We start from the raw sequence: 13,849 nt of genomic DNA, 5'->3' as shown, positions 1-13,849 counted from the left end.
GGCAGAAAAATTGCTGAATTTAAATTATCCAGTGTAATGGCTCCCTTATTTGTTCCAAGTTAAATGTTGGTACATTTCTTAATTTTTCAGCATTTTTGTGGCACATAGATTGTTCTCTGTCAATGACTCACTCATTTGCAACTGCTGTGCTGCATCAAGCACTTATATTTCATGCTCACAGTTTTTTCCTCCACCTTTTTATTTCTGTAGTTAAATTTAATCAATAATTTGTTTAAAATGGCTAAGATTTTTTTCTTCAATATAAGTCCTTCTGAAGAGGACTCAAGTAATTAAGAATTTTCAAGAGTTCTTCTTTAAAATTATTTTTCTCTGTGCCAATTTTTTAAAAGTTATGAATGTACCAATGTGACTTTGAGATCAAATCAACTTTTTAAAACTAACTAAATCAATTTTTTCACTGCTTTTTGTATTTCTGACTACTTAAGTCTATTATTCTTTTTTCACCTTCTAAGCATATGATATTTTTAAATTCTGCAAATTGCTGAGCAATTTCTGGGAGATAAATTATGTTTCATTCCTTTTTTATTTATGGAGCATGCAATATCCATTAAGTCACTCAATGTTTCATTCAAATTAAGTTAGAGTAAATAGACATCAACTTTCTAAAGCAATGTCCAATCTTCTGACCTCCATTACAGTTATTACTTTGGCAAATGCTCTAAAGGCTGCATTCATAAAATGCATTCTCTATCTTGCAATTAATTTTTAGTAGTGCCCCAAATGCATGAATTGGTATGCCATAGAGCTCCAAAGTGTGATTGATTAAGCAGCATGATAGATGGTTTTAATGCATTTTGCTTTAATATTTGGTTTTAAATTATGGCAAAGACATCAAAGTGATTAGTTTAGGTGTGGCAGCTTCTAATAAATGTACTTAGCATAACTGATTGTCTGTGTGACTCAGCTAATTCATGAATGATTATAAAATGCTAAAGCAGCAATACAATGGTTTTAAAAAGAATTACTGTTTCTGTTTTCTTTCAACAGATTTTACTTAATGTACTGTCCCCTTCTTGGCTGGAATCCATAATGCAGATCAGCTTAGAAAATAGAAGGCAGAGTCTGGTTCTGCCACATTGCCCTTTTTGGGATCGTTCCCACCTCCCAGGCAATCTCTACCATTAGCTGTGAGTAGTAGCATCAGACTTAGGTTACTCACCTGACAACAAAAGAATGACATAGTACTTCATTTAGAACACAGCGTGAGAAAAAACTTGCAGAGCCTTTCCTGCACTCCCCTGCAAAAAACAACTATAGAGGAGACTATAAAGTCCCTTAAACACAAGCCCTGATTTACAGACTGTGAAGCAGGTAGCACATTTTTATCAGTATATCTATAATAAATAAGAATTGTGACCTAACTCAGGGTCATAGTTACTGTAACTTGTGCACTGTGCTGGGAATATGTTTGGGAAAATTTGGGAGTGGCTGAGCCTGGAATAAACTGTGTGACCAGATCAGAAGTATGGTACAAGGAACCCATTTTCCATCTGGTGAGAAACACTTCAAACATCTCACTCAGCACTGCCCAGAAAAAAAACCCTGCTTAATTCTGCTTTCTGAGTCTATTTATAATGAATCTAAATTTTTAAAATCTCTGTATCTGCCACACAAGTAGAAGCAGCTCTATGAGAAAGATAGAAAAGGTTCTTAATTGTGTGAGAGCAGGCAGTAGTATTTTCAGACAGTGTAATTATTACACTCTTATGGCAGCAATTTAAGGCTTTTATTGTGATATGAATGTAACTGCCCATATATTCATTACTTAGACTGCCTTGCCCAAAGCAAAAGCATGGGGGAGTGTTCTTATGCTAGGTCAGGATTAACAGCCCTGAAATTATGGGTTATCTTGCCACAACACTGAAACATGAAATTCTAAAAGTGGGGCCAGTTGCAAATGCTTCATATGATCATTAGCATCCACCAGTGCAGAATAATAACAATAATAATAATAATAATAATAATAAATAAACAAGACAACATTTCCACAAGGAGATGCAAAAGAAAATGTTAGATTCTGGAAGTTGATTGTAAAGCTTTTCTTAAAACTTTATTGTGAATGCTCTTTCTTTATAAATCTTTTGCTGTCAAGAGGAAGTATAGAAGAAGAGAATCAAGAAAGATGTATACCTGTATTTGATGTGTGGGGCAGGGTTCTGGTAGCAGGGGGACTACAAGTGTGGTTTCTCTGAGAAGCTTCCCCTACGTCTGACAGAGCCAATGCCAGCTGGATCCAAGACAAACCTACCACTGGCCAAGGCTGATTCCATCAGCACTGTTGGTAACACCTCTGCAATAACATATTCAGGAAAGAAAAAAAAGTTACTGTGCTAAAGTAACTGTGGCCAGAGAAGAGACAGTTGAGAATATGGGGGAGAAAAACCCTACAGACATCAAGGTAAGGAAAAAAGGGGATGGAGGAGGTGGCCCAGGTGCCAGAACTGGGATTCCCCTGAGCCTGTGGTGAAGACCATGGTGAGGTAGACTATACACCTGCAGCCCATGAAAATCCCTGGGGAAGCAGAGATCAACACCAGAGCAGCTGGATGCCTGAAAGAAGGCTGTGACCCCTTAGGAAGTCCATGCTGGATTAGGCTCCTGGCAGGAGCTGTTTACCCGTGGACAGAACAGCTCATGCTGGAGCAGGTTTGCTGGCAGGACATATGTTGCCCTGGGGGACCCACACTGGAGCAGCCTGTTCCTGAAGACTTCACCCTGTGGAAGGAACCCACACTGGAGCAGTTCATGAACAACTGCAGCCCATGGGAAGGACTAACACTGAAGAAGTTTTGGAGGACCCAATGCTGTTGCAAGGGAAGGACTCCTCTCCCTGAGGAGGAAGAAGCAGCAGGAAAAACATGTGATGAACTGACCATAACCCCCATTCATTCCCCACCTCCCCAGGCTGATGGTGGGGAGGAGGTAGGGAACTGGAAATAAAGTTAAGGCCAGGAAAGAGGGAGCTAGAGAGATGGAGGAATGTGTTCTTAGGATTTGTTTCACTTCTCATTATCCTGCTCTGATTTTGATTGGTAATAAATTCAATTGATTTCCCTAAGTCATCTGCTTTGCCCATTGGTGAGTTATACCTCCCTGCCTTTATCTCAACCCATGAACCTTTCATTGTATTTTCTCTCCCCTGCCCAGATGAGGAGTGATAGAGAGGTTTTGGTGCATACCCAACCAAGGTAAAACCACAACAATACCTAAGAATAGCCATGTATGTGAGCTCTGAGATGGATCTAAGGGAAAGAGATTCCCTTGGATGCATGCAAAGAAGGTTTGGGGAGTAAAGAAAATAACAGAGGTGAGAAACAGGTGAGGTGATGTTGTGTGGATTCTTAGAGCAGAGAAAGAAAATTATTTATTTAGCAGTCTGTGAAGACTCAAGGCTTAAGGTGGTGCTTTACACAGCCATTAGCATTTTACCAACAGAATTTGCAAGGCACTAAAGAAAGGAACAGGGAATTGCCATAGCAAAAGTGACAAGTTAAGGTAAAAATCAGCTTTCTATGAGAGAAAGAGGAAAAAAAAGGAACATGAATGTGTTCATTATTCTTTACTGTGATGATGGTGAGGCACTGGAATAGGTTGGATGGGGTTTGAGCAACTTGGTGTAATGAAAGGTATCACTGTCCACGACACGGGGGGTATAACTAGATTATCTTTAAGGTCCCTCCCAACCCAAAATATTTTTGATTCTGTGAATAAATTATCTTTATATTGCATATAAGATATTCTAGAATTATTATTATTATTGTTATTGTAATTATAGGTCATGCTCTATTTAAATATAATAGTCTAATTATAATGTTCTAAAGAAGATTATTACATCTGATTCTAAAAGGATTATAACTCTTTATCATCATTTGTCCCTTTCAATTAATTTTAAAGCATTTTAAAAAAAAATTTGACTTGGATAAACAGTTTTCCTGATGTTTTCTTTGTTCAGACTTAGACTCATTTTCACTTACAATGCTCCTGTTTCTTTTCAGTCCTCAAGGTCTGTATGACATCCTTGGACTTCAGTGAAGACTTTTTCATTTACTTCAGTAAGGAATTAGGGAATAGAAAGATTTATAAAGGAATGAATATGATTTTACTTCTTCCTACCATTGTGTCTCCTGAGAAAGAGCACTGTATCGTAAAAATATAAAAATGCACCTAATATTTCCTAACTATTTTCAGTACTTGACAGTAAAAGATAAAATTTTCTATAGGGAAATATATAAAAATTGTGTGCAACTTCAGACTTGTAAATGTATTTACTTGGTAAGCCTCTGCTTGTTATCTTATTACTTGGAGTAGAAAGTGTTCCTGTTTTATAGCTCTATTGAAGTTTCAGAAATTTAAACAAATTGTATTTTTTCCCTTCTATGACTATATAATTCATCAAGCCAGGGTCTTGCTCAGTTTATTACATTATTTTTCCATGCATGAAAATCCATTTGCTACTCTGGTTCTTACTGAAAATGGTAATTTCCTGGGTGGATGCACATCTGTTATCATTTCAGAGTCCAGTGTGATGAGCCTGAGTTCAAAACCTCTTCTCAATGACACTAGAGCAATGGTAATACTCTGTTGGTTTCTAGTTTATTGAAACAAAACCAAAAAAATAAAAATAAAATATAATAAAACATTTTCAACAGTGAAAGGTATTGAGAATAATTACTGCCGGTTTTGTGCTGTTTCTTTTCTAAGTCATGGAATCATAAGGACTACAAATGAATCAATGAGTCAGTTATATACACACCTCATAGCAGGAGAATACACCAACAGAATAACAGAAGCTCAATCAATCACAATTTTGCTGTTGACATCGTGGGCAGAAGTTCCCTAGAACCAGGGAGAAAACAAAAAAAAAAGAAGATGAAACTTTTGCGTATTAAAAATTTGTGTCTGGGCATGTGTGTTAGGTAAATAAAATAAAAAAAGCTTTTTAAAAAATTATGCATTTTATGAAACAGTTTGTGTAAGCAACTTTCAGAGTAGAAATTGTACAATCATAGAATATCCTGTGTTGGAAGGGACTCAACAAGGGTCATCGAGTCCAACTCCTGGCCCTTCAGGACACCCCCAAGACTCACACCATGTGCCTGAGAGTGTTGCATAACACTTCTTGAACTCTGTCAGGCGTGGTGCCATGGCCACCTCCACGAGGAACCTGATCCAGTGCTCAACCATCCTCTTGGTGGAAAACCTCTTCCTGATACCCAACATAAACCTCCCCTGACACAGCTTCAGGCCATTCCCTCAGGTCCTGTCACTGGTCACCAGAGATCAGTGTCTGCTCCTCATGAGGAGGTTGTAGACCATCACAAAGTGGTCCCCTCAGTGTCCTCTTCTCCAGGCTGAACAGACCAAGTGACCTCAGCTGCTCCTCATATGGCTTCCCTTCCATATCTTTCATCATCCTTATGGCCCTCCTTTGGACACTCTCTAATGGCTTGATATCCTTCTTAAATTGTGGCACTCAAAAATGAACACAGATATCTATTTTTAAAAAGTTTATTATTTCTGAAGTCAAGAAAACTTCCAGATTGAGGAAAAATAATGTATTTTCATTTGTAGCACAAAGTGGTAATCCAAATTATATTTTGCTCACACAGACTTTATTATTTAGTGAGAAGCAATACATTCAAAAGCAGAGTGACCTTCAGTAACATATGGGGAATTTTTTAAGGAGAACACTGACACCAAAAAAGATTTTCATTCTGTTGTATTTCCTTCCATTCCTTCAGAAAGTCAGAATGACAGGAGAGCCACTTCAAGAGGTTTCTGTACAAAGCCAGATTTTGGACAGAACATGAAGCTTACAAGTAGGTAACAAGTCATGGTGATAAATGAAAATGTCTAGAAAACAGAAAGTTAACTATCCCAGCTCACGATATTGCAGCCCTGCTGTTGTTTTCTGCAACCCAACAGCTAGTCTTAATAAGACAGCAAGCATTCCATGGGGAAATAAAAATATTTGACAGCATGCACCTGCTCCTGTATGAAAGAGGAACTCCTACCTGTATCAAGGAGAAAGAGAGCAAGCTGGACTACTGTGTACCCAGAGTGCAAATGAGCAATTTTCATTTTTTCTTTGATATTGTCCAGTAGTAATTCCCTGTCTGAATATAGAATACATTTTTAATGACTGAAAACATTTTTTACACTAGTCTAAAAACATTAGCTTGCTAACAAGTACAGTTTCATCAATAGTTTTGAAACTAGAATATATTCTAATCCTGATCTTTAAAAAGTCAGGTTTTTTTCAGATGGCAAACTTGTCTTATATGATAATACTGGTTTTCCTCCTGCAGTGAAGTGTAGGTAATCCACAAAGAGCTTGCAAAAGTTTCTTTTATGCTGTATTAGGAAACCAGAAATGACCTTTTCAAAAGCATGTGAATTTGCAAGCCAACTGCACCATAGGAAACTATGAAACATCAAGCAGTTACGGGGAATGTAATGCTAACATGATGCAGAACATGCTCTGTGAAGTATACTGCTTCTGGTTTGACCCCGGTTAGTATCTGAAAAGTTACTTCCAATACATATTCTCTATTCTATTTGTGAGATGGACCTATGTTTTCAGACCAGCTTATTAAAAAAAAATCACCCTACCAAGAGAATCAACCTACCTCTTACATCTTCTTACAATATCAGTTATGCTAGAAAATTAAATTCTTCAAAACAGTGTTTCCAAGATAGAATATTATCTGCTGTTTAACACACAGCTTTGATCTTTATACTCTCTGGTTGAAATTATAACCTTATAAATAATCAGGTCAATGATTTGTCTTTTATTGGTATGTATTTTCTCAATACCCTTGCAATTCATTCTCATTTCACTGCATGTAAATATACTTCTGCAAATCTGTAACACTTTCTACCAAAACAGATGAATTCAGGTCATTTTTATGGTAACATTTTTATTGGTCTTATTGTAGCTAGAAAAGCAGAAAATTTAGCGCAGCTGCTTTTATCCTGAGTTTCAACACATTGTCGCTTCCATCAAGCAAAGTACAGATGACAATAGTATCAGAAGACTTTACTGAAAGATTAATGGGCCCATCTGTCAGTATACTTGTTTCCTAGACACATGCTAGCTTGAGTACTGGTATCTACAAAGCATCTCAATAGACTGAAGTTTAAATCCACTGTACATCAAAGGGAAAGGAAAGAATCCTAAGAAAAATGGTCCTGCCATCAAGCCATGAATACGTTAAAAAAAACAAAAAAAGGTAATTTCCAGTATTACTTACTAAATCCACCAGAAAATAGTAGAAGAATCTAAGGAAGTTAAAACATAGTGTTAAGACCATTTCCTTCTGGGATGTTTGAATTGCAGAAATAGACTTCTAGAAAGAGAGAGCAGAAATTATAAAAGCTGATGCCCTCTTGTACATTGACACAGCTGAGGTCCTGCTTATTCCCTCACATCCCACCCCATGGACAGAGTAGGACAGCTGAGACCTGCTCTGTTCCATTCTTCAGGGACCAGAGGCAGTAGAAAACTGAGAGCATTTTAGAAATCAGCATCTTCAAACAAACCTGAGGCAGCAAACAGTGAAGCATTTTCTCTGGTTCCTTGACTGTTCAGTGATTCCCCTGCAGATCCTATGAAAGTCAGTGAGAACTGGAACCCTAATTCCCTCTTTTATTCACCAAAAGCTCACTGTCTTGGGCCATGCTGTGGCATTATTACACACCAAAAAAAAAAAAAAAAAAAAGTGAGAAAATAATATAGAATGATTATCAACATGCTGTTTCTACAGCATGAAGAGATTTCTGAAATCTGGTTCTGTCCTTCCAAAGTCTGATTCTATTTATTTCTAATGTAAATACTAATAAATTTTCATATTTCAACATAATATTATGATATATTAAATATTGAGTTAAAGCTGAGAGAGCATGAATACTGTAATTGTGTCAAAGCAAGTTTCATAAGTCAAGGAAATACTGTACTCTTTCAATGCACAATCACAATGATAATAATAAACCTGAAGTACAAAGAACTTGAGTGTGTGAACACTCTAATCCTGTATGATACTTGTGTTACAAATAAGTACACTATACAATTTACAAGGCATACATTTTAACATGCAACCTCTGATTAGAGGAAATTATTTTTTAAAATCGTTTCATTAAGGGGGAGGGGAAAATAGTAAATTTTCTCTTATAATACACATGCTACACTTTGAATGTCATATCTTGAATCTCCAGTATCTCCTCAGGCCAAGTCATTTATGATTAAAAAGACCAGGCAGAGTTCTTGATGAATCAGCAGGTATGTTGCCCAACTCCAGACACATGAGGCTCACCAGCTCCTCTCAATCAAGCAATCACATGCAAACTACCTACTGAGAAAGGTCAATGGCTGACTGAATTATCTGCTGTGGCTCAAAAAGCCTCAGGTAAATAGTATACAACAGAGCTGAGACAAGGAGAAAGATATCTATCATCCCAGGGTTCATTTTAGGCTATTAATTTATCAACCCTGTCTCCAAAACCCTTCCTTTACTATCAGTGGAAAGTGACAGGGTTTCCCAGAGACATACTGGACCTGTAAGTCCAGCTGCAGCTCCAACACGCTGCCTCAAGGAGCTTCTCTCTGTTCACTGACAGCAGGGGGGAATGAGACAACCTAACCTCAAAGCTTAGGTGCCTACAACAGAGACTCCTCAAAACCGTAACAATGAAAAATTAAACTACCAAAAAAACCCAAGGCTCAAGAAAGGTTGGGTTTTTCCATCATCATGCTTATCACACAGGTTTAAACATCAAAGCGATATCTTCACGAGCATTTAACTTTGATCAGGTACCCTTGGGTGTGGTTTTCTCTTTCACTACACTGTTTAGCATCAAAAATACCGTGGTTCTGCAAGTTGAGAATCTAATTCCACTGTACTTTAGGTCATGTATACGTACAGAACAGAGTCCTAGCAAACTAACTGCAGTTTAGACAATTAACAGTTTTCAGTGAAGTACTGTGTCTTTAAAGAAATTTAATTGCTTGGAATACACTGACTTTATGCATTATTACCCAGATTCTCATATTCTCCTGGAATGGTTCAGACAGTCAAAAAGTTCATAATTTAAAAGATTTTTCATTGTTAGTTTGTACCATTTAATGTAATTTTGGGACTATGTGCTATCATTTATGCCTGTATGGCATAATGCCTTTGGGTATTTATTAATACTGTCCTTGACAATGTCCGAGAGACTGACATAATTCCCAGGAGCATTATTTTGATACTTCTAGCACTTATCATTTGTCATGGAACTAGTGCAGTAGTTCACCTCCAACAGTAGCTCCCTCCTGTGTTTCACAGACATCAAATATCTTTTCAATATCTCACATTAAAATCTCATCAAGAATACTGTAAAACCAGTTTAGAGTCTTCCAGTCAAAATGTTATGAAACCCCACAACAGAAAGTTTGCTCATTATGTAATATATTAGTATGAAAGAAAAGAGAATTGTTGAGAAGAAATTGGATTACATTTTGTTTCTCTGCTCTGCTGGAATTCTCTCAGTGTTCATTAGTAGATAGTTACAGAAAATAGCAATCCCAGAGATCATACTGGAGAACATAATTTTCCTTAATTATTCCCTAACTAGCCTGCACAGGTTGATCTTGAGGTGAAAGCAGTAGACTCCCACAGCCTGATATCTCAGTAGTTATTTTACTTCCTTTCAATTTTACTTTTGTCCTGCTGGCACTAATAAGTAATTTTATTATTCATAAAATGCATTTACATTTTGTACTAGCATGCAACAAGGTCCTTTCAGACTGTACTGACATGGACTGGAATTCACAAGTATTCCCTTTAAGCTGACATTTCCAGGAAGCAGCAAGTAATAACCTGAAAAAAAAAAAAAATTAAAAACTAAAGGGAGTAGTTCAAACATGTCTATATATTCTTCTGAGAAAAATTTTGCTCCAGCCATGAAAGAGCCTAAGTGTTAACAAATCAACAGCAACACCAACTTTCCTAGTAGGGTGCAAGGAATCCACAATAGCTTTTCAAACTATTAAAATACATAAATATAAGTTTTCAAGCTTACAGTTCAGCAAATGAATCAGCACTTGGAAGAAATTGTAAAAAGCAAACAAGATCGAAGTAATTTTTATTACTGAATTAATTTTTTTATGAGGCAATTTTATCACATAGGAAGTGTTTTGAATATCAAAATCTATTGAGCAAGGACCTTGGCAGACTACAGGTGGTTCCTGGGAAATGGAAAAGTTATTTAAGACTTATAAATTAAATATGGAACTGCTTTTGTTTGCTCTGATGATGTTGTTCTCTTCAGTGATTTTGAATGAGGCTGAAACATAGACCATTCTTTTGCTGCAACAACAACATCTAATTTCAAAAGGTCCATTATGCCAAACCAAGGGCAGAATAATTCATTTGTATGCTAAACATATGTCAAGAAACATGCTATAAACAGCTTTTACACAGGTAACAGATGGAGAACACCTTTATTTCCCTGCAGTCCACCTGCTTACTCTTTTTGCCCATGCACTTAAAAGTTTTGAATCCACCATAAGCTAATGGTATAGCCCTTAGAAATTCATCTTTCTGGCACTTTTGGTAAAAGACTGAGAAAATTTTTATTTGGACGTAGTTCAGTGTCACTGGAAAATAATTTTACTTACCCTGGTATTACCATGAAGGTAATTTTCTCAAGTTTTGATCCTATATGGCAGCATTTTAATCGCGTGACCTACCACAATTTAAGAGCAAGTTCCACTAGAAGATGGAGCCCTGTGAGAGACAGTCTCAATTCAACCGGTACTAAACAAACCCTATCAGCTCTGTGTGCTGTATCCAGGTAGGGATTAACTGTGCCATACTGCGGATTCATGAGTTTTTTCCATGGAAAGTCATCCTGCCTCTCAAAGTATTGTAATGCCTGCCATGTATAACCCAGCACTAATTCAAAGTGGCTAAGGCAAAGTCACTTCCAGAGTCCCTGAGCTCCAGCAAACACAGTGGCCAGCACAGGGCCAATTCAGCCTGGCTGGCACCCAGTTCGGCATATCAAACTCGGCCAAAATGAAGTTCACCTCTAATGAAAAGCATTCAGTGTTCTGAGGAGCAAAAGAACTACTAAAGAAAACTTTTGAGCATCCTGAATTAAATCCTCTCTTTTTCAAAGCTGCTGTGATAGTTTCAACTCCATACAAGTTACTTCTGATTTTAATAAAAACAGTTGCAAAGTACACCTCGTCAAAACCACATGGGAAAGAGAAAGGATCAGTTCAGTGGACAGCTGAAGAGATGACTCATCTGGATGTTTACAAAACGTGGGCACAAGTGTTTAAAGAGCCTGTGAGGCAGGCCAAGGCAGGCTCTTGCTAGAAGAGGGAGGGCTGCTATGTATGGTGTCACACCAAAATGCAATCCAGGCTACACACACCTGGCTTTGGTATGTCCTGCAGCACACCTGGTGCAAGGGTGGGCTATGCTGAGTATCCTGTTGCATCAGAAGAATTAAATGCATTGCAGAAGGATTGCTCAGAGTGCCCTGGCTGTTATACAATTACTGTATGACCAGCATAGGAGCCTGTCCTCATACAGGTCAACAGTGGAAACTCCAATGTTTAACATTTATTCTGGGCACTTCCCAGAAAAAAATGTTGAGCTTACATAACTGTACTGAGCCTGCAAATCTTCACATCATGGTGCAGCAGCTAATCTGCTCCTGCTTAGTGCATTTGAAATGATGACAAGTTTATTCCAAACTACAGGGAAAGTTAGTAGCTCAGAATATTTGAAAAACGTAAGAGAGGCACCAAGTAACTCAGATTCCCTGTCCCTTGTACTTATGAAGGCGGGAAGGGATGCCTGTAGTCTCCTCAGCATTTTCTCCCCGCCCTTACTCATGAGTCTCAAGTCATTTACTCAAAACACACATTTGGTATAACAACACTGATGTTTACACAGATGAAAAAATAAACAAGAACTAAAATAGTTCTATGCTTTGTGTGCAACGATTAAGCAAATTGCTTTTCATAATCTTGTTGAAAAGATCAGAAGAATATGTGACAAACTAAGAGTGCTGGACTCTCAGGTTTAAAGCTCAACATTTTACCTCTCACACGTCTGCAAGTACAGTTGTTGAAGACAGAGATGAAAGACAATTACATTGTCTTACACATACCAAGTTACAATGATGGCAGAGAGAGAAACAGTTTCCTGAACACAGATTTCCAAAGTCTTCTCCTCTCCTAAACCTTCCATTCAGGATCAGTCAGCCAAGCTCCCCACTTCTCTGGGCTTGTGGGGCAGCACTCACTCCTGCCATTAAGTATGACAGACACTAATTGGGACCAGTCCATTTTGGTCCACAGAAATTCCTTTGTTTTCTTTTCTGTCTCTTTAAATGATGACATACCTGGATGGTTACACCAATACTGGAAATAACTGGTTAATCTATTCATCAGGGTTGAAAAGCAGGTGAAGAACACCTGAAACATTAGCTGTAAAATCTTTCATTGTGATCATCTAACCACTCTGAGAACAGTAATTTTGGCATGAAGATCTAATAGACAAATCAAAACTAATAACAAATAATGATTCATTCATCATAATCACTTCCAATGATTTAATCAATTATCTGAATGCCCTCAAAAGAGCTTAAAGAAAACATCTGGAAAAGATAAAATGTTTTTTGTAGCAAGAAAATATACACCCTTAAAAGAAGAAAACCACCAAAATCAACCAACCAAATTAAAAAAAAAAAAAAAAAAAAAAAAGAAATAAATAAAGACATGAACTAGAGGGGCTTTTATTTACTTAGAAAAAAATTACGTCAGCAGAACACAAACCAGAGAGCTCCTGATATTTAGAAAAAGATCAACAGTATTCCTCAGGAACCATGCTGTTCAGATGTTACCACACTTCTTTACTCAGTGTACAAATGTGCACACTCTCTACTCAGTGCTGTGTTCTTCCTAAATACTGCCTTCCCAGATCTCAGACAAGAATGCCATGGACATTGCTCCCCTTGGAGGTACCAGTATTTTTACTGCCTTGCCAGATCCCTGCCCCAGTCAGTCACTCCTGAATCTCTCCCTCAGTAAAGGCTGAGTGGCTTTATTACCAACAAGATACAATAGATCCAGAATTACAGTAACCACACAAAACTAGTCTGAACAATCAAATTCAAAACTGCCACCAAAAAAATGGTCCAGAAAACACCAGCACCCCATTGTTTTTATCCTTTTCTATTGTGTTTTGGTCTACATGTCCTTCTCCATCAACAGACCTTGTCTGGAAGATCAGAATATAAATAAATCAAGACGATGTTCCAAAGCGGAGAGTAATCTCTCTATGTGCATGAAGCCTGTGAGATTTTCTTCGTGTGCCCAATATGAGGTAAAATAAATCACAACTTGCACAGCACTAGTCTCTGATACAAGGAGACCCAAGACATTCAGGGCAGGAGTGTTTTCTTACTTGTTTTGACCTCTACCCTCCCAAATCAGATAGCACTCGGTTTGAGAACCCAACAAGCTGAGCACCTCCCTGTGTCCTCCCCCAGATAGGGGAAATTAGCAAAGAACAACACACACAAAATGTCATGGGTTTCTTTAATCTAGAAGTAACCCCAAAAAAGCACCTGCTCCCTTCACAGAGCGCTTTACCAGTGAGTCTCTCTAAATATTTAGGATAGTCATAAGCTCTGTTTCCATTTTTTTTCCTGTAAAGGTATTAGAATATTATTAATGTGCTTGTTATCAGTTACTACTATTTTAAAATTTACTTAATTTGAGGTAATATTTTATCTTTCATCAGGACTACTTTTCTCACGAAAAGTGTGC

General features: G+C 37.6%; 1 long non-coding RNA gene across 2 annotated transcripts in view; it reads right to left on the bottom strand.

Annotated features, from left to right (window-relative positions):
• Nucleotides 1-13,849, bottom strand: part of LOC138109911 (uncharacterized) — a 39,527-nt gene that overhangs the window by 1,751 nt on the left and 23,927 nt on the right. For both annotated transcript variants that reach the window (XR_011150738.1, XR_011150739.1), the window contains exons 2-6: nt 4,775-4,857; nt 3,996-4,068; nt 2,638-2,736; nt 2,152-2,311; nt 1,181-1,272 (exon numbers count right to left, since the gene is read on the bottom strand). This is a non-coding gene — a long non-coding RNA (uncharacterized lncRNA). The remainder of the gene's footprint in view (nt 1-1,180; nt 1,273-2,151; nt 2,312-2,637; nt 2,737-3,995; nt 4,069-4,774; nt 4,858-13,849) is intronic.

Source organism: Aphelocoma coerulescens, chromosome 4, assembly GCF_041296385.1.
Source record: "Aphelocoma coerulescens isolate FSJ_1873_10779 chromosome 4, UR_Acoe_1.0, whole genome shotgun sequence".
Taxonomy (NCBI): Eukaryota; Metazoa; Chordata; class Aves; order Passeriformes; family Corvidae; genus Aphelocoma; species Aphelocoma coerulescens.
The sequence above is the reverse complement of the archived record's forward strand: the minus strand, read 5'-3'. Positions and strand labels throughout refer to the sequence as shown.